This window comes from Humulus lupulus, chromosome 6, assembly GCF_963169125.1.
Source record: "Humulus lupulus chromosome 6, drHumLupu1.1, whole genome shotgun sequence".
In the NCBI taxonomy this organism is placed as follows: domain Eukaryota; kingdom Viridiplantae; phylum Streptophyta; class Magnoliopsida; order Rosales; family Cannabaceae; genus Humulus; species Humulus lupulus.
In genome coordinates this window covers 139,931,151-139,951,976 of record NC_084798.1, presented here as the reverse complement: position 1 = coordinate 139,951,976, position 20,826 = coordinate 139,931,151, and positions in this window count along the sequence as shown.

Sequence of the window (20,826 nt, the reverse complement as noted above, 5' to 3'; positions counted from 1 at the left end):
TATTTCTAACATAACTCTTAAGAATCTTCATGTATTGCTCAAAGGGATACATCCATCTTAGGTAAACATGTCTGCATAGATTAATTTCTCTAACCAAATGGATTTTAAGATGCACCATTGTGTAAAAAAAAGAGGGTGGGAAGAATCACTCCAAGTAACAAAAGATTATAGCAATCTCCACTTGTAAATTATCCAACATTGACACATCAATCATCTTACAATACAAATACTTGAAAAACAAACACATCCGTGTGATTATCTCTCGAACCTTTTTAGGTAGCACACCACGAATAGCCACATGTAGAATGTGTTTGAATAGGACATGACAATCATAAGATTTCATGTCGACCAAATTCAAATTCTTCATATCCACCAACGTTCTTATCTTTGAAGAATGCCCTTCTGGAACTTTAATATTGTATAAACAACCACATAGTTCTCTTTTCTCATCCTTAGTGAGTATGTAACAAGCTAACGGTAAAAATATTCTCTTAGGGCCAGCTTTTGGACCTAGATTTTTTCGCAAGCCCATTTCAGCCAAGTCTTTCCAAGCTTTAATGCCATCCTTACTTTTACTAGGAATATTTGACAAAGTTCCTTTTAGACTATCACACACATTTTTCTCGATGTGCATAAAATCTAAATTATGTCGCAAAAGTAGGTTGTTGATGGGGACAACTCGTCAACGAATTAAGGTCAGAAAATTCAAAGACTTAACCAGGAACTTATGAACTTATGAAAACTTATGGAGACTTAGAGAAAAATTGCAAAAGAGTAATGGAAGAAAACATGTATATTGATCTATGAATAGTCTGGCATTACAAGAATTTTTCAACCCCTTAGTAGGAGGGGTGGAGGTCTATTTATAGCTTGGCTCTAATGGCCCCTGATACAAGGTGGTCCTAGGGGACAAGTGTAACGTCCTGCATTTTCGGGTACCTTTAAACGACTCGGGTCGGGATTTTTCCCCTGGGTTAAGAATATTATTTTAAATAATATTATATTTTGTTTGGAAGTATTCCATGAGTTATTGCTAGCCAAAATATGAATTTTGTGATTTTAAAAGTCAAGATAAGACTTTCGGTCCTGGACCGACACAAAAACCCTGATCGGGTAAAAATCTCAGAAAATAAAATGAAAAATTATGGAAAATATATTTTGGGAATAAAATACATTCATAAAAGTTAAAGTTTGGTCAAACATAATAAACCTAAAAGAAAATGGAAATTTTAGGGCATTTTGTGTTAAATGCCTAATTTTACCGAAATGGGGAATTTTATTCCATGAATAGACCTTAGGTTAAATTTTATTGTGTGATTAATTAAATTAAATGTAAGAGACATTTAATTTAATTATTTAGTGTTAAGTTTTGTTTTTAAAACTTAACAAGTGTGAAAAAGGTATAGAAAGTCAATTCGAATTTTCTTCTTAGGAAATAATTATTAACCTTTATAAAAAAAAATGAAATGATCAAATATATAACAATGGGTGGCCGGCCATGTGATGTTTTGAAATCCCATTTATTAACTAATTGAGTTTAAATCCCATTTATTTCAAGGTTTGGGATAATATCAAGTGAGCAAGTGGGAGTAAAGCACTTGAGTGTTTTTTTAGGAATTTTAGAGTGTGATAAACTCTTCCAACCCTCCCCAACCGACCACACCACTCTCTCTCATTCACTCATCTGATTTTTGAAGACCTCTCAAAGTGTTCTATCCATTTTCAACCCCAAGAACACCAAGGAAACTTGGAAGCTAAGTCTTGGTCTAGGAAGGGTTTTCCCTAAGGTAAAGTTTCATTAATCTAGACTTTTGTAAAGTTTTAAGCATAGAGTTTCAAATAGCTAATTAACTATGTTGTTGTGGGAAGTTGGTTAGGGTTTTTGAAAGGTTTTGAAGGAGCCAAAGCTAATAGGAAGGTCCAAACCTTAAGCAAGAACACCAAAAAGGTAAAAAGTTTACTTTTGATGATTTTTGTTGTAGGGTTTTGAGTTTTAAGCATTATTTTGTATATTTAATGCTTAAAGTTTCTTATTGGTGATGTAATAAGGTTATCATAGTTGTTTAATAATTTTTATGATGCTTGTGTATTAAATTTTGAAAATGGGAACGAAAACCCCCAAGGGTTTTTGTAGGATACCCTAAGACAAAACATGTTTTGAGCTGTGACTTCCAAGGGGTCAAGCAGCCACTGTATATTGGTTTTGTAAAATTAAATTGTACTGTGATGTTGTTGAGATTTAGTACATAAAATTGAGATTCTGAAACACAAAAAAATGTTTAGAAATAAGTAAGTTATGCTATTTCAAAGTTTAGGTAAAAAAACAGTTTTTTCGTATTCTTATTTTCGGAACCACGTTTGGACAGCCGCTGTATAGGGAAAATGAACCCAGTTTTTTCTAAAATTTTGTGGACATATTTTTGGCATAACCTAGTATTCCACTGTAAAATTTGGTAAGAAAATATTGAACGGTTTGAAAGTTATTAACTGTCAAAGTTTGGAAAAAATAAGGTCATTTTTACCTGATTGTTGGAAAATGATTTCACCAATAAAAAATGCTCATTTTGACCTAAGATTTTACAAAGACCTAAATGGCATAACAAAAATGGAATTGAGAAATTTTGGTAACAATTGGGTAAGTAAATTTCAAGTTATGAACTAACGAAGTATGTAGTTAAAAATGTGAAAAATAGGCTTTTCACACTTAGTGAAAAAATGAGATTTTGGAACATAAGGTAAAATGTAAAATTTTGCTTATTTCAAGATATAAATTGGTAAGTCTTGAAAACATATTTTCACTAAAATTACCCCTTTGAGTTTAAATGAATTATTTGTATTAAAGAGTTTTTATTCTTTTTAAAAATAAGAGATTTAATTTATTAATAGTTAATAAATTAAAAGAGGCTTAAAACCCTATATTTTGAGAAAATAATTAAATGAATTATTTTTCTAGTAAGTAAAATTTATTAATTGATTTTGGAAAATTAATTAGTCAAGATGGGAAATTTTTAACAGTTTTCCTAATTAAGACAAATTAGGCAATTTTCTTAAAACGGTTTTTAGATATTAAAACCTTAAGAAAAATAAAAGGAAAATTTAAGAGTTTCTTTTATTTAAAAATAATTAAGAAATTTATTAGTATTTTCTGGATATAATACCGGCTAAAATCTTACATATTTTAACCGACTAGTCGAAAGTGCGGGTTAATAGCGATATCTTGAAAGAATAAGATTTTTAGCGGATTGTGGGAAAATACCATTGTGATACCCGAGCCTAGGTATCGAGACCTTAGGATAGGTCTCCCCGAGACTTAGGGTTTAGTCTGGAATATTTCGTATGACTTTCCTTAATAGGTTTAAAACCAAATAAGGATTATAAATCCTTACAAATGACTTTTATTAAAATGACCAAACTGCTCAAAATAATAATAATGAATTATGAGTGCCATAATTAATCCGAGTATACTGTATGGATAACTACAGTATTGGCTAAGCGTAATTAGACTGAACGTTGGAGGGTGAAAACCTGCTGAGCGCTAAGGACTCCAAGTAAGCCAACTTATATTGTATGGCTGCAACATGAAACAATTATTGTATTGTATGTTAGTATAGGGATACATGCACATATATACCTTGTCATAGAAAGTTTCTTAGAGACGTTAGTCTAGTGAGTGCTGAGTTAGAAAATATGAACGGTAGATGTCCGTCATACCCTAGACGGTTCATCCCCGTCACACTGCTTGATTTTACTTATGTCTGGTTCATTACCGCGATGAGTGGCCATGAGATGAGGATAAGCTGGTTAAACCTAGGGGCGCCAAAATAAATGAGACCCAGGGGCCCTCATGCTTACTTAATCATTGGACGGTTAGAATCCGAGGAAGTGCTCTGATAAGTTATTCCTGGATAGCAGCCATGAATATTGGCCATTCAGTGAGAGTGCCTAGAGATACTAGGGGTTGCCAAGATTGAGTGAGGCTGAACACCCTAGGGGCAACTGCTCACCAGCACCACTGATTAACATAGAAGTCTCCGTAAAACTGTGTAAATTGGATTACACTCTTGGATAAGTAGCGATGCCCTAGGTAACACGATAGTTACCATTGTTGAGAATATTTATTGGCTAGATCTTAGTTTTGAGACTCGAATCTCTTTTACAGATTAGCAATTATGTTGGAGGGCGCGTTACACCTGAATTGATGGAAATTGTAGAGCGTTGGTCTCGAATTATATTGTGATATAATATATCTGCTTGCTTTGGGATTTTCTAAGTGCAGGGATATAATTGTTGATAAGATATAGTTGTGATATAATATATCTGCTTGTTCTGGGATTTTTTGAGCGCCGGATTTTATCTAGTTATGAATTAATTTATCATTGGTTATCAGGCATGACCATAAGTTTGCCAGGACGCTTTAGCGTTCTTGAAATTGATTGTGTAGGGTCCGGAACCCTAATTCTCTACATGCTTTTGTTTGAAAGTTGATCTTACTAAGCCTTCTCGCTTACCTAGTTGTTTCATCTTGTAGGTAAGAGCAAGGGCAAGACAGAGCAGTGAGCGCTGGAGTCTTCCTTGCAAATGTACATGTGGACCGACCTTTAGGGAAGCCATTTTATTTTTGGAAATGTTGTGTAATTTTCCTAAACTAGGCTCGCTCTACTATTTATAAAACATGTTTGTAACTAAAAGTTAAGTATGGCCATACAACTTTTTAAAAAAGTTTTTTTTTATGGGCTTTTGAGACATTTTGTTAATATATGAATTTGATGATTATGTGATTAGAAATGCATTTTTAGGTGAATTAACACATGCATGTGGGCCCCATTTGGCTATTAGGGGAATATTTGTAATTTAAGCCCATTTAGGGCATAAATGCAATATTTGCGTATATTGTGATTGATACCGCGAGTGAGTGGTGATATATTTGTGATGCATGATCCGAGACGGTCCTAGGGAGCAGTTTATCTAGAAAGTCACAACGGGGTCAAATATCCGACTCGGGAGGAGCGTAGGGGTATTTTTATTAACGTAAAGTGTGTTCAGGATTTATCGAGTATCAGATAGTGGTTTAGTAATGATTTGGACATATTGGAATTAAATGGGGAAATATGGGAACACTCGAGGAATAAGTGGGATTTGGCAAATGACAAAATTTCCCTTGATGATACTAGAGGACTTAGATAGACTTAAGGGGCATTTTTGACTTTTGACTAAAGGATATACATAGTTCAGGGAGCTGAGACTCTAGAAGGACTTAGAGGAAACAAAAGGGAAAAGAAAAGAAAGAACCACAATAACCGACAACTCTCTTTCTCTCATTCGGTTCACTTTCCCTCTCATTGAGGCTTGGAGAGTTTGGAAGGGAATTAACCAGAGATTCAAGGCTAGAACTTGGGAGGCTAGAATCTTGGAACTCAGGGAATCAGTTCAGAGATTTAATTAAGTGTAGAGGTAAGCCCTTAATTTGATCATCAAGTTGAATTCTGCTGGTTTTTATTAGAACCATAGGCTTGCATGAAAGTTGAATTCTGGTTTGATTTTGAGTATATGGGGTTGTTTATGGATTTATTGTAATGTTTAGGATATATGGATATGAGTTTTGGGCTTTAATTATGAGGTTGGTTGAAGTTTGGGGTGTGAATTATGGGTTTAGGCTCGAGGGAAAACTTGAGAAATTGGCTGGTTTCTGGGTTTCAGGGACCCACGTCGTGACCCGTATGTGCGCAAAGGCTTAGGGAGGCCTCTGTCATTCAGGCCTGTCATGACCCTGGGATTACTGGTCACGGCCCGTGTCCTCCACAAGGAGGGCCTAGCTCTCTGACTAGGTAGCGGGTCGCAGCTATTAAGGACATTCCGCGACCCTAATTGAAAAATTAGGGAGAATAGAACTGTAAGGCTTGGGAACTCAAATGTTAATGCTCGGGACACCCGGATTGGTAGTATCCAAGGTCTCGGAGGCTAGATTTACATTCCAAAGTTATTTATTGGTTTATAATTTGATGGATGGTTATTTAAAATGCGTCCTGACTAGGATTTCGTCAGGGCTCAGGATAGAGGGTTGTGGTCGTAATCGCAGTGCTCAAATTGCTTGGGACACATGTAAGGTAATTGTTGTACCCATGGAGCAGGGCATGGCCCCATTGTCTGTATTGCAGGGCATGGCCCTAATACATGTGCTTGACGCATGCTTAAATTTATCTGTGATTATTATGCCATGCGGCCCATGTATGTGATTGAATTGCAAGGGCTGAGAACGACGAAGGCTGGGATCAGCGTTGAGCATGGTGAGTGCAGGCTGTTAGGGCGAGACCCTCCTAGGATGTTGGAGTCATCCTCTTGATGAAGACTGCGAACCTAGGGCCTGGTGAAGCGCGTGGGATGATGATGTTGCTATTTAGCCTATTGGTTGTTTTGTTATATGATGTGGATTTCTATGCATTTGTTATTTGTTTTGTGTTGAGCTTTCTTGCTGGACTTCAGCTCACTGGTGCACTATGGTGCAGGCAAGGGCAAGAGAATGGTCGAACAAACCATGAGTACGAAGCGTGGAGCGACGTGTAGATGTTCGACCAACCTGGCTGCCATGGCCAAGGTTATTTTGGGACGATGTAATGTATTGGTAGATTTGTCGCCTAAGTCGACCTTAAATTTATTTTGAGATGTAAAGTATTTTCTAAATAGTATTTTGGGATCCCAAATGTATAACCCTTTACGTTTTCAATGAATGACCACATTTTTATATCAAATGCATTTAAACGATTTTCATTACAGTTTAGCAACACTCTTAACCTAAAACCGCGATTAGCGAGCTAATGACATGTTTTTAACTTACATAGTAATGGGTCTAAGGAGGTAGGGTGTTACAACTTGGTATTAGAGCCATCCAAGGTTATGGTTCCTGGGATCGATCGAACATGTACGCTCGCTGCCAGTGACAAGCTCGACTCAGGGTTGGTTGGTAATTATTGAATTATATGCTTGGTTGTTTGTTAAAGTGACATTTTTCCCTGAATATTATAATAGAGCATGATGAATGAGTTGATATATGCATGATGCTAGGGCATGGCCCCCTTGATTGTTGTATGCTATCTGTGATATGTGGATTTGTTGAGTGTGATTGGTTGATGAATTTAGGAGGTGGTTTTGAATGTTGTTATCATGCCTGATAAGCGATGTCATTGATTGCAGGCATATTGTGATAATGCCTCGATGATCAATCAGACTCTGCGGCAATAGGGTCGAGGATGACAACCAGTGTCAGGACCCTCCACCTGCCCCTCTGATTTGGCAACAGTTATTTGCTGAGATGGAAGATAGACTTCACCGAATGAAAGAAAAGCTTCGACAGTTGAGGCAACAGGTCCCTCCTTAGGGCATTGGGCTGCAGGTCCCACAGGATGTGGCCCCAGTGCTAGCCCAGCCTGCTGTGGAGAATAGATGGGAACCTTTGTATGAGAGGTTCAGGAAGCAACATCTTCCCACCTTCAAGGGTGGACTAGACCCACTACGGGCAGAGTAGTGGATGAACATGATTTCTTCCATCTTGGATTTCATGAGGGTGGAAGGAATTAAGAGGGTAGCTTATGCCAGCTACATGTTGAGAGAAGATGCCCGAATCTGGTGGGATGTTGTGTCTCAAAGTAGGAATATTGCAGTTATGACTTGGGAAGAGTTCAGAAACATTTTTTATGAGAAGTGTCAAAGTTTGATCTGCAAAGGTTGATGAGTTTACCAACCTGACGCAGAATCGAATGACAGTTACTGAGTATACTTTGAAGTTTGACCGGTTGGCAATGTTTGCGCCGAATTTTGTGCTGACTGACAAAGCACGAAGAGATCGGTTTGTGTGGGGATTGAATGTCATGATCGCCCGTGACGTCAAGATAACATTGGATCCGGGGACTACCACTTATGCACAGGTGGTGGACAAGGCCCTTACAGCTGAGGGGGCCGAGGATCAGATATGGAGAGAGGACACTGCTAGGCGCAATTCTCGGAGGATGAAGCCTCCTTTTACTGGACCTAGCTGAGGTAGTGGCCCCAGTGAGTAGAAGAGAAAGGCCCCAGACTCTTTTGTTCCTCCTGGCTCGGATAGGAGGGCACGGGGTGCTTTCAGTGGCTGTCAGGTCGAGGGAGACAACTGGAGGAATTTCCCACTGTTCCCTTGATGTAGACGATGACATCAGGGAGAATGCAGGATCAGGGCCGACATTACTTATGAGAGCATTAGTCATCTGAGGAAGACCCGAAACAGAATGACAGTCTCGCTCCTGCCAGAGTATTTATCTTGACCCAGACTGAGGCTGAGGCTAGCTCCTCGATTGTGACAGGTTAGATTTCTAGTGTTGGATCTTCTTTTACTGCATTGATTGATTCGAGGGCTACTCATGTTAGGAACAAGTTTCCAAATACACAGCGGAATTGTGTGATGGGTTGGCCCATTGTACAACTAAATTTTGTAACATATTTAAACTACTTTTAAATATGCGGATCTAGATCACATGTATTCATAATACTAGTGGACCGTACTTGCAGTAATTAATCTAAAGATTCCATAACTTTATTTTACTGCGAACTATTCATGTTCATTTATCCCAATCACAATCTTCCCGTACCAATACGTGGTTGAGATCACATATATGAACTTATGAATTTTTCTCATATTTACAGAATATTATAATAGAATAATATAGTTCATAAAATATATGCATAACGAATTCAATTTATTTATTTATTTTTTAAAAACAATGTCTACTACATATGCTTTGAGGGCACAATTCCCAACAATCTACCACTTGCCCTAAAGAAAATGAGGCATCTCTCTCATTCCCATGTTTCTTACATGCTCCTTAAAAGATTTCATAGATAAAGTCTTTGTGAAAGGATCTGCAAGATTATGCTCTGAAGTTGTCTTCATAACTGCAACATCTCCTCGATGAACTATCTCTCTGATCAAGTGATACTTCTGCTCGATGTGCTTTCCTCTCTTGTGACTCTGTGGTTCCTTTGAGTTAGCTACTGCCCCATTGTTATCACAATATAGGACTAGTGGCTTATCCACATCTGACACTACTTCCAGATTAGAATAGAACTTCTTGAGCCACACAGCCTCTTTAGCTGCTTCACAAGCTGCTATATACTCAGCTTCCATGGTGGAGTCTGCAATGCTGGTTTGTTTAATACTTCGCCAGACTACTGCTCCTCCTCCAAGAGTAAACATTGATCCAGAAGTCAATTTTTGACTATCTTTGTCTGATTGAAAATCAGAATCAGTGTAACGAGTAGGGTTCAGGTCTCTACCTGAATATACAAGCATATAATCTCTAGTATTTCTAAGATACTTGAGAATATGCTTCACTAGAATCCAATGACTCAAAACAGGATTGGATTGATAACGACTGACTGTTCCTACTGCATAACAAATGTCAGGTCTTGTACATAGCATAGCGTACATAAGACTGCCTACTGCTGAGGCATAGGGATACTGTCTCATTTCTTCCATTTCCTGAGGTGTTTTGGGACACTACTCCTTGGAAAGGACTACTCCCAAATGGGTTGGCATATCACCCTTTTTGTAGTATTGCATATTAAAGCGTTCCAGCACCTTATCAATATAAGTTGCTTGAGACAGTGCCAGAGTCTTGTTCTGTCTATCTCTAAGAATTTGAATGCCCAGAACATACTTGGCTTCTCCCAAATCTTTCATTTGGAATTGTTCAGCTAACTAGTTCTTTTCCTTTGACAATGATGTTACGTCATTGACAATCAGTAATATATCATCAACGTAAAGAACGAGGAATACTACTAGACCATCTTTGATTTGTTTATATACACATGGTTCGTCAACGTTTTGTTCAAAATCAAACATTTTAATTGTGTCATCAAATCTAAGATTCCAAGATCTAGAAGCTTGTTTGAGTCCATTGATGGACCTAAGACGATTGCAAAATTTTTGCTCTTGACCTTTTACTTCAAACCCTTCTGGTTGAGAAATGTAAATGGTTTCGTCAAGGTAGCCATTCAGAAAAGTTGTTTTGACATCCATTTGCCAAATCTCATAATCCATGCACGCAGCAATGGATAAGAGTATACGAATGGATTTTAGCATGGCAACAGGAGAAAATGTTTCTTCATAATCAACTCTTCTTTCTGTGTGTCGGCTTTGGCTACAAACCTTGCTTTGAAAGTCTCTACTTTCCAATCAGCTCCTCTTTTCTTCTTGAATATCCACTTGCAACCAATGGGTTTGATATTCTCAGGTGGATCTTCAAGAACCCAGACAGAATTGGAATACATCGATTCCATTTCTTGGTTCATGGCATCTTGCCATTTGTCCTTGTTAGAGTCATTCATTGTATCTTTAAATGTAAATGGATCATCTTTGTTTCTGTCAAACACAAGCATTTGAACTTTGTGTTCATAGCGTATGGGTTGCTTACTAACGCTCCCACTACGACGAGGCTCTTTATTATTCTGACTAGAACTAGCAGTTTCCTCTTGCCATTTTTCATTGGTTGTTGCTGGTGACTTTGCAACTTCATTCAAGACCATCTCCTCCAGTACAACCTTACTGCGAGGTTTGTGGTTATTAACATAGTCATGTTCATGAAATGTTGCATTTGTCGATACAAATGTTTTTTTTCTTTGGGACTATAGAAAATTCCACCTCTAGTCTCTTTGGAATAGCCCACAAACATGCACACTTGAGAGTGTGATTCCAACTTCCCAGTCTTTCCTTTTAACACATGTGCAAGACACCCCCAAATGCGAAAATGGTGTAAACTAGGTTTACAACCATTCCATAATTCCATGGGTGTCTTCTGGATAGACTTAGATAGAACAACATGTTGGATTAGCTTATACAGGATCTTTATTTATTTTCATGTATATCTAATATTAAACAAATTAATACGAGATGGCCTAAAACATGTTTCTAAAATTGAATTTAAAGATAAACAAATAATATAATACTTACAGTATACGCAGCGGAATTAAGAGTCCTTCCTTTAGTTTCTCTAACTCTTGTATCCTTTCTGTCGCAGAGTATTATCAAGAAACTGAACCGATCTTCTATTTTCTTCACAATCTTCCAATGTATCCTTAGAACCACCTAGACTAGTGTGGGCAATTCTCAACACATGAGATAGATATAGAGAGAAGAAGAGAAAATAACAAAGAGGTTTAGAAAAGGACTTGTGTTTAGAGAGAATCTAAAACTATCAGAAAATCTGACTTGTGACTTACAAACATCTTTTTTTTTTTTTTGACTTCTCTCTAAGCACTCCTTTTATAGACTCAATTAGGTCATTTAATTTAATTAAAAAATCAATAAAATAATAGTCATTTTGAAGCCCTAGGTCGAAATTATCATGGGCTATAGGCCCGTGAAATTTCTCATTTGATTATAAGCCCATTGGACTTAAAATCAAGGCCTGTATTATTTTCTATTGATTTAATTAATTAAATAATTATTTAAATCCTTTATCAAATTAATTATTTATAATTTGAACCTTGATTTAAATTTATTTATTAATTTAGATACCAATTTATCTTAATTAATAAATCTGTCATAATTTCTCTTTTCTTCTCAAAATTACACAAATCTGTGAAACTATCCAAAATTGACTTGGTCAACTTTGATAATTCTAATTGATGATAAAATCAATTAATTGAGACTATCTAGATGATTTTATCCAAGGTACATTGGGGACTATGGGCCTATGAAATCAAGCTCCAATGAGTTATCATAAATCTAACAAATAAATTTACTAACTCATTAATTCATCGTGACTCCACTATAGACTTGGAATTGCACTCTTGAATTCATAGAACGCTCTATAACAAATATAGATACGCTATTAATTATCCATTGTTACAACCATAATTGTCACTCAATCCTCTATAGACGGTCTACAATGAGATAGGACTAAAATACTGTTTTACCCCTCATTGTATTTTATCCTTAAAACACTTAGTTCCTTGTAAATGATATTTCAGTAAACTAATTTAATTACTGAAATGAGATCTCTATCATTTAACACCTTGAACCAAACTAAAAGGAAACCATCATTTCACTTCTTCATCAGAAGCTATAGATGTTCATATCTATGATTAACACTCCCACTCAATTATACTACCGAGTTCCCAAGATGTAAGTATGGGCTAGTCCGTAGGGTAAGCTGGTAACGAACAAGTCAAAGAACTCAAATAATACAATCAGTTAGAATACTAACCACTCAGAATTGAGATTGAATTGACCTATGATCAACTATATGATATGACTAGAATAGATAATAACGGTATGTTTACTTATCTTATCAACTGTCAATATCGGTCCTGTCCGATGTAACAAATACATCCGATCTTATCTACTTTGCTAATGTTCTGGAAAGAACATAACACTATAAAGTGTAAGTAGATCATATCGTAGATTGGCAAGTCAGTGTAAATCCGGTGCACTGACTAATCTTAGGACTAACTTATTTTGAACATATAATAATATTTATATTCCACTGTGATTACGTCACTATAAATAAGATTAGCTATATGCTCAGGATTTAATAGATGTTTATATTAAACAAATAATTATGAAAATAAAACATGTGAGCAAAGTGGTTGACCAAGTCAAAAAATGATTTCTATTCTTTTATTGATAATAAAATGAGATTACAAAGAATTTGAGTTTTAATTAGGGTATAAAACCCCAACAAACTCCCACTTGCACTAATTGAAACTAATGCCTTAATTCTACTAATCCCATCTCCTTGATATGCTTATCAAATGTAGCCTCTGGTAGTGTCTTTGTAAACAGATCTACAAGATTGTCTTTAGTTGCAATCTTCATATCCTTCACATCTCCCCTGGCCACATATTCTTCAATAATGTGATACTTCCTTTCTATATGCTTACTCCTCTTGTGACTTCGAGGTTCTTTCGAGTTGGCTATCGCTCCTGTATTGTCACAAAAAAACTCAAGCGGTTTATCCATTTCTAGAATAACACCAAGATCCGAATAGAACTTCTTTAGCCAGACTATTTCCTTAGCTGCTTCTGACGCGGCTATGTACTCAGCCTCCATGGTGGAATCTGAGATTGCAGACTGCTTTACGCTTCTCCAAATCACAGCTCCACCCCCAAGAGTAAACACCATTCCAGAAGTAGACTTTCTGTCATCGACATCAGTCTGAAAATCTGAATCGGTGTAGCCTACAGGGTTCAGAACACCACCCTTGTAGACTAACATATAATCCCTAGTTTGTCTCAAATACTTCAGGATATGCTTAACTACTATCCAATGTTCCGGTCCTGGGTTTGACTGATACCTGCTCACTACTCCCACTGCATAGCAGATATCTGGTCTAGTACACAACATGGCATACATCAGACTTCCAACTACAGATGCGTAAGGAACTTTTCTCATTGCATCTTCCTCTTCAGGAGTCTTGGGAGACTGCTTCTTTGAAAGATGAATTCCATGGCGGGACGGTAGACGCCCTTTCTTGGAATTTGTCATTGAGAAACATTCAAGCACTTTATCAATGTAAGCTGTTTGAGATAGAGCTAAAAGTTTGTTCTTTCTATCCCTGATGATCTGGATACCTAGAACATAACTTGCTTCACCCAAATCCTTCATCTGGAATTGAGTGCTCAGCCAATTCTTCAAATCTAATAATTTCTTAACATTGTTTTCAATGAGTAAGATATCATCTACATAAAGAACTAGGAATACCACTATTTGACTTGCCTTCAGTTGGTAAACACAGGGCTCATCAATATTTTGTTCAAAGCCATAGGTTTTGATAATTTCATCAAACCTAAGATTCCAGGAACGAGAAGCTTGCTTAAGTCCATAGATGGACCTATTCAACTTGCAAACTTTTCCTTCTTGTCCAGATACTTTAAATCCTTCTGGCTGATCCATATAAATGACCTCGTCAAGCTTTCCATTAAGAAAATATGTCTTGACGTCCATTTGCCAAATCTCATAGTCGAGAGCGGCTGCTATGGATAGGAGGATGCGAATGGATTTGAGCATGGCTACCGGACTAAAAGTTTCCTCATAGTCCACACCTTCTCTTTGGGTATAACCCTTTGCCACTAATCGAGCTTTATAAGTCTCGATATTTCCATCAACACCTCATTTCTTCTTGTAGATCCACTTGCACCCAATGGCCCTAAAGTCACTAGGTGCTTCCACAAGATCCTAGACGGAATTTGAGTACATAGACTCCATTTCCCGTTTCATGGCTTCGAGCCATAGTTCCTTTTCAGGGCTAGCCATTGCCTGTTTGAAAGACAATGGATCATCATCACTAGTGTCACCAACAACCATATTGGTTTCACCATCAAAACCATAGCGAACTGGGTTCCTAGAAACCCTCCTACTACGACGAGGCTCCGTGACTGTTTGCTTAGGAACAGTGGTACTTTCTTCATTTAAACCAACTTGCGTCGGTTGGACATGAAGAGTGGGAATTTCATCATCAACTCGCGTTGATGACGATGGAACATTGGTTGGAGTCAATTCTTTAACCATCTCCTCTAAAACTACTTTGCTGCGAGGTTTAAAGTTTTGGACATAGTCATTTTCCAGAAAAGTAGCATTTGTAGAAGTAAACACTTTCTTTTCTGAATGACTATAGAAAAGTCCACCCCGAGTACCTTTAGGATAGCCAACAAACATGCAAACTTCAGTTCGCAGTTCTAGCTTTCCCTCCTTTTTCCTCATGACGTGAGCGGGACACCCCCAGATTCTATAATGGCGTAAACTAGGTTCACGACCATTCCAGTGTTCTAAAGGTGTTTTGAGGATTGATTTTGATGGCACGACATTGAAAATGTCATTCGCGGTTTCAATTGCATGTCCCCAGAACGAAGTTGGAAGAGTTGAGTAACTAAGCATGCATCTAACCATTTCCAATAAAGTTTTGTTTCGGCGTTCCGCTACACCATTTTGTTGCGGAGTACCTGGGGAAGTAAGTTGTGATAAAATCTCAAGTTCAGTTAAATGATCTTGGAACTGCATATCCAAATATTCTCCACCCCTATCAGATCGCAAGATCTTTAACCTTTTACCTAATTGGTTCTGAGAAATTGCTAGGAATTCCTGAAACTTTGAAAATGTTTCTGATTTCCTATGCATTAGGTAAAGACATGAGTGTCTAGAGTAATTGTCAATGAAAGTGACGAAATACTCAAAACCACCTCTGGCTTGTACATTCAAAGGTCAACAAACATCTGAATACACAAGACCAAGTGGTTCTTTGGCCCTATCACCCTTTGCAGAGAATGGACGCTTGGTCAGTTTGCCTTCTAGACAAGATTCACAGACAGGTAATTCACCTAAGGTGAGTTCCCTCAAAGGTCCGTCCTTTGTAAGTCTATGAATCCTATCATAGCCAATGTGACCTAGTCTCAAGTGCCATAAATACGTCATATTATTGTTATCGGTCTTTTGACGTTTATTGGTCCTAGGTTTAGCTACTTTGAATAAATTATTGTTAAGAGCGAGGGGTTCGTTAGGTCTCAGAATATAAAGCCCATTTTCCAAACATGAAATACAAAATTGTGATCCATTGAAAGAAATAGATATATTAAAACTTGTGAAAGTCATAACAAATCGTTCTAATTGCAACATGGAAACTGAAATTAAATTTCTACTAAAATCCGGAATAAAAAATACTTCTTTTAAAATTAAAAATTTATTTCCGAACTTCAGACGAGCTCTTCCTCTAGCTTGGACCGCAACGAACACTCCGTTCCCAACTATAAGCTTTAAGTCGTCTTTGTTCACTTCCTCCCACTATTCAAGAAGCTGTAAAGAGTTACAAACATGGTTAGTAGTTCCAGAATCATTAATCCAAACGGATTTATCATTCTCTAAAACACATGTTTCCAAGATAAATGAACTATAATCATTACCTTTGTTTTTCGCTGCTAGAAACTTGGGGCAATATCGTTTCCAATGCCCCTTCTCTTTGCAGTGAAAACATTTATCTTTACCTTTCTTGTTTTTCATGTTCTTCCCCTTAGGCGTCTGTGCACTCGTCTTTGCAGCCTTTGCAGGCTTGGGGTTGTTTATTTGTCCACCTTTCCTCTTGTTTCCAGCTTTCGAAGATGAAGCTGGATGAGCTTCAACCTTAGCTAGATCAGCAGGAACATCAGTAGTCTTATTTTCACCTCCTTTACTAGGTCCACCCATGATAGGTTCAATAATCTGAAGCTCGTTCATGAGCTGCATCAGAACATAGTTAAGTTGAGCACGAACGTGCAGACACGGTGCCATTTGAGAATTTGCAGTGCCATCACGAACGTGCAGAGATGGTGCTATCCAAGCATTTACGGTACCATCATGAGCATTGACGGTGCCATCACTAACGTGCGGACACGATGCTCGTTCTAGGGATTCCTCAATCATGACGAACTCGGAGTTGTCACCAATCAACTTTATGTTGATATTCTGCTTCCAATTAAGGAAGTTTTCTCCAGTGAGTTTCTCCATCGAAAGTTGAGAAAGGATGGGAGTAGACACAGACACTACTTAGCTTAAAACTACAAATTATCAATAAAATAGAAATCAATCACATTTGCTCAATAAAACTTCTATTCAGACAAATTTCAAGAAATAGTACAACATATACCAAAAATATGTAAGATATGAGAAAAAAATACCAAAAACAATCATATCTCTATTTCTTTAGGTTTTTAACTAATCTATGATATCCTTGTCCCGGTTGGCGAGAGTCAAAAATACCACTAGTTAAATAGAGTTGTAAACTCATTTAATAATGGACACCACTATTAACAACCTACTATTCGATCAAAATAAGAAAACAAAATCTCTTATTTTATGAGCTAGACCCACGGTTTCAATAATCATAGATTTAGTCCTAGTAGTCACCGTAGGGGTGAGTCTAGTAGAATTTGACCTATAATTATCTATCTTTCGAAATCTAACCTTGTCAAAATAACTAATGAACACCTTCCGTACGGGGACGAATCAAAGCGCCTCGAGGCCCCATTAAGCTATTGACTATGTTAAACCAACGGTGGAGATCGAATAAAATTCTTAAAATAAGCTCATTATAAAATTAAAATTAGTATTTTTATTATTTATTTTTAGAAAATTAATGACTATGGTTTTCCAAAAAAAAATTAAACAGATTAAAATTTTTAAAACCAAAGTCCTATAATTTCTTATTAATTCTAAAGTGTCACATTGAAACAAATTCAATTAATTTAGAATTAAATTGTTGCTAATCAATATTTAGGTTTAACTAATATAATGAACCTACACAATTAAGTCCAACTCAGGTAAATGAGCCTTAACAATTGGGCTTGTATGGAGGAGGGCTGGGTCCAGTATGTCGTTCCCACTACAAAGGCCCCCTATCTTCCATACAATGTCCAAAAGACAGGAATTTAAACCTTCGTTTTATTAATTGTTATTAATTGATTAGGCCCACTATAGTCATGCAAAGCAAATGGGCCTTCACAAGTGGAATCACCCACAAGAGAGGAATTTAAACTTTACATTTTCTAATGGGCCCAAATAAAACCCATCATTTTATGAATATTTTATTTGGCAAAATACCATATATCTAACAAACATATGGGCCACTATATGCATCTAAGCCCAATTGCAAAAATACCACATATAGTGCAAACAGACATGTTATAATTGGATGGGCCTAATCATGTTACTATATGAGCAATTCTATGAATTTATGCAAAAATACCACACTTTATTTCATTTGCAAAAATACCACAATTAATTATCTATAATTTATCAAAAAAAATTCAAATTAATTAAATTTTTACAAAAAATAAGTTAATTTAAATGAAATTTATCAACAATTAACAATAGTCAATTTAAATTTCATTTATCAACAATTAACTTGGTTTTAGGTTAATTTGAAAAAATATATATTAATTTAATTTAAATAGGATTTATCAACAATTAACCAAAGTTAATTTAAATCGCATTTATTAAAAAAAATATTTTATTAATTGGCTGAAAAACAAAATTGATATTTTTCAAAATTTAACCAATTTTAAATTTTAAAATCAATATCTAAACTATTATCTAATATTTTAACCATTTAAAAAAAAAAATACAATTAGTTATAACAACCCTAAAATATTTCAAATAGTTAAACAAATTTAAATATCCATAAAAATATCTAACTAACAATGTCCAAATTTCAAATAATTTAAATATTAAAAAAAACTATAGAATAAAAATATATTTATATTTTCAAATAAAGATTTAATAAAAATATCAAGAATTTAAATGAAAATATCTTAAATATCTGATATCATAATTCTATTATTTTAATACATTAAAAGATTTAAAATTAAGTTGTTAGACTATTTCTAAATTTGAATTTGAATGTTTGTAGAAAATATCTAATTATTTAAATCTCAACTAACAAAAATATCTTATTTTTAAAAAAAAATTAAATGATAAAACAAAAAAGATATTTTTAGTTTTGATTATAAATAATTTATTTCCACAAAATTATTTTTTTTTTTTTCATTTAAAAAAAAAATTGGATGAATAGTACCTGCGGTACTGTTCACGCGTGCATGCGTGCGGGCGTGCGCGTGGTGGCGCGCGCGGGTGGTGCGGGTGTGCACGGGGGCGTGCGGGCGGGTGGCGAGTGGAGGCGCGCGGGCGTGCGCACGGGTGCGCGCGCGCATGGGCAGCCAGGCTAAAAAATTTCCAAAAATTTTTTTTAGCAATTTTTCAAACCAAAACCATTTTCTAATTAATTTTTACAATGTTTTGCACAAAAAAAAAAGCATATATAAAAATTAATAGCATAGAAAATACAAACAAAATAACCTAAAAATTGCTAAAAATTCACATAAAATCATTATGTTCATAAAAACATAAAAAACCATCCAATTATTCAAACATATCAAATAATCCAATTTTAAAGATGTTCATGCATGAAAATAAAGATTACCAAAGGCTCTGAGGCCAGTTATTGGATTAGCTTATATAGGATTTTTATTTATTTTCATGTATATCTAATATTAAACAAATTAATACGAGATAGCCTAAAACATGTTTCTAAAATTGAATTCAAAGAGAAACAAATAATATAATACTTACAGTATACGTAGCGGAATTAAGAGTCCTTCCTTCAGTTTCTCTAACTCTTGTATCCTTTCTGTCGCAGAGTATTATCAAGAAACTGAACCGATCTTCTATTTTCTTCACAATCTTCCAATGTATCCTTAGAACCACCTAGACTAGTGTGGGCAATTCTCAACACATGAGATAGATATAGAGAGAAGAAGAGAAAATAACAAAGAGGTTTAGAAAATGAATTGTGTTTAGAGAGAATCTAAAACTATCAAAAAATCTGACTTGTGACTTACAAACATCTTTTTTTTTTTACTTCTCTCTAAGCACTCCTTTTATAGACTCAATTAGGTCATTTAATTTAATTAAAAAATCAATAAAATAATAGTCATTTTGAAGCCCTAGGTCAAAATTATCATGGGCTATAGACCTGTGAAATTTCCCATTTGATTATAAGCCCATTGGACTTAAAATCAAGGCCTGTATTATTTTCTATTGATTTAATTAATTAAATAATTATTTAAATCCTTTATCAAATTAATTATTTATAATTTGAACCTTGATTTAAATTTATTTATTAATTTAGATACCAATTCATCTTAATTCATAAATCTGTCATAATTTCTCTTTTCTTCTAAAAATTACACAACTCTGTGAAACTATCCAAAATTGACTTAGTCAACTTTGATAATTCTAATTGATGATTAAATCAATTAATTGAGACTATCTAGATGATTTTATCCAGGGTACAATGGGGACCATGGGCCTATGAAATCAAGCTCCAATAAGTTATCATAAATCTAACAAATAAATTTACTAATTTATTAATTCCTAGTGACTCCACTATAGACTTGGAATTGCACTCTTGAATTCATAGAACGCTCTATAACAAATATAGATATTCTATTAATTATCCATTGTTACAACCATAATTGTCACTCAATCCTCTATAGACGGTCTACAATGAGATAGGAGTAAAATACCGTTTTACCCCTCATTGTATTTTATCCTTAAAACACTTAGTTCCTTGTAAATGATATTTCAGTAAACTAATTTAATTACTGAAATGAGATCTCTATCATTTAACACCTTGAACCAAACTAAAAGGAGTGACTCTGTGGTTCCTTTGAGTTAGCTACTGCCCCACTGTTGTCATAGTATAGGACTAGTGGCTTATCCACATCTGGCACTACTTCCAGGTCGGAATAGAACTTCTTAAGTCGTACAGCCTCTTTAGTTGCTACACAAGCTGCTATATACTAGACTTCCATGGTGGAGTCTACAATGTTGATTTTTTTAATACTTTGCTAGACTACTGCTCCTCCAGCAAGAGTAAACGCTGATCCAGAAGTCGCTTTCCGACTATCTCTGTCTAATTGAAAATCAGAATCAGTGTAACCAGTGGGGTTCAGGTCTCCACCTGAATATACAAGCATATAATCTCTAGTATTTCTAAGATACTTGAGGATATGCTTCACTGCAATCCAATGACTCAAACCAGGATTGGATTGATAACGGCTGACTATTCTTGCTACGTAACAAATGTTAGGTCTTGTACATAGCATAGCGTACATAAGACTGCCTACCGCTGAGGCATAGGGATATTGTCTCATATCTTCCTCTCCTGAGGTATTTTGGGACACTGCTCCTTGGAAAGGACTACTGCAGAACGAGTTGGCATATCATCCTTTTTGGAGTTTTGCATATTAAAGTGTTCTAGCACCTTATCAATA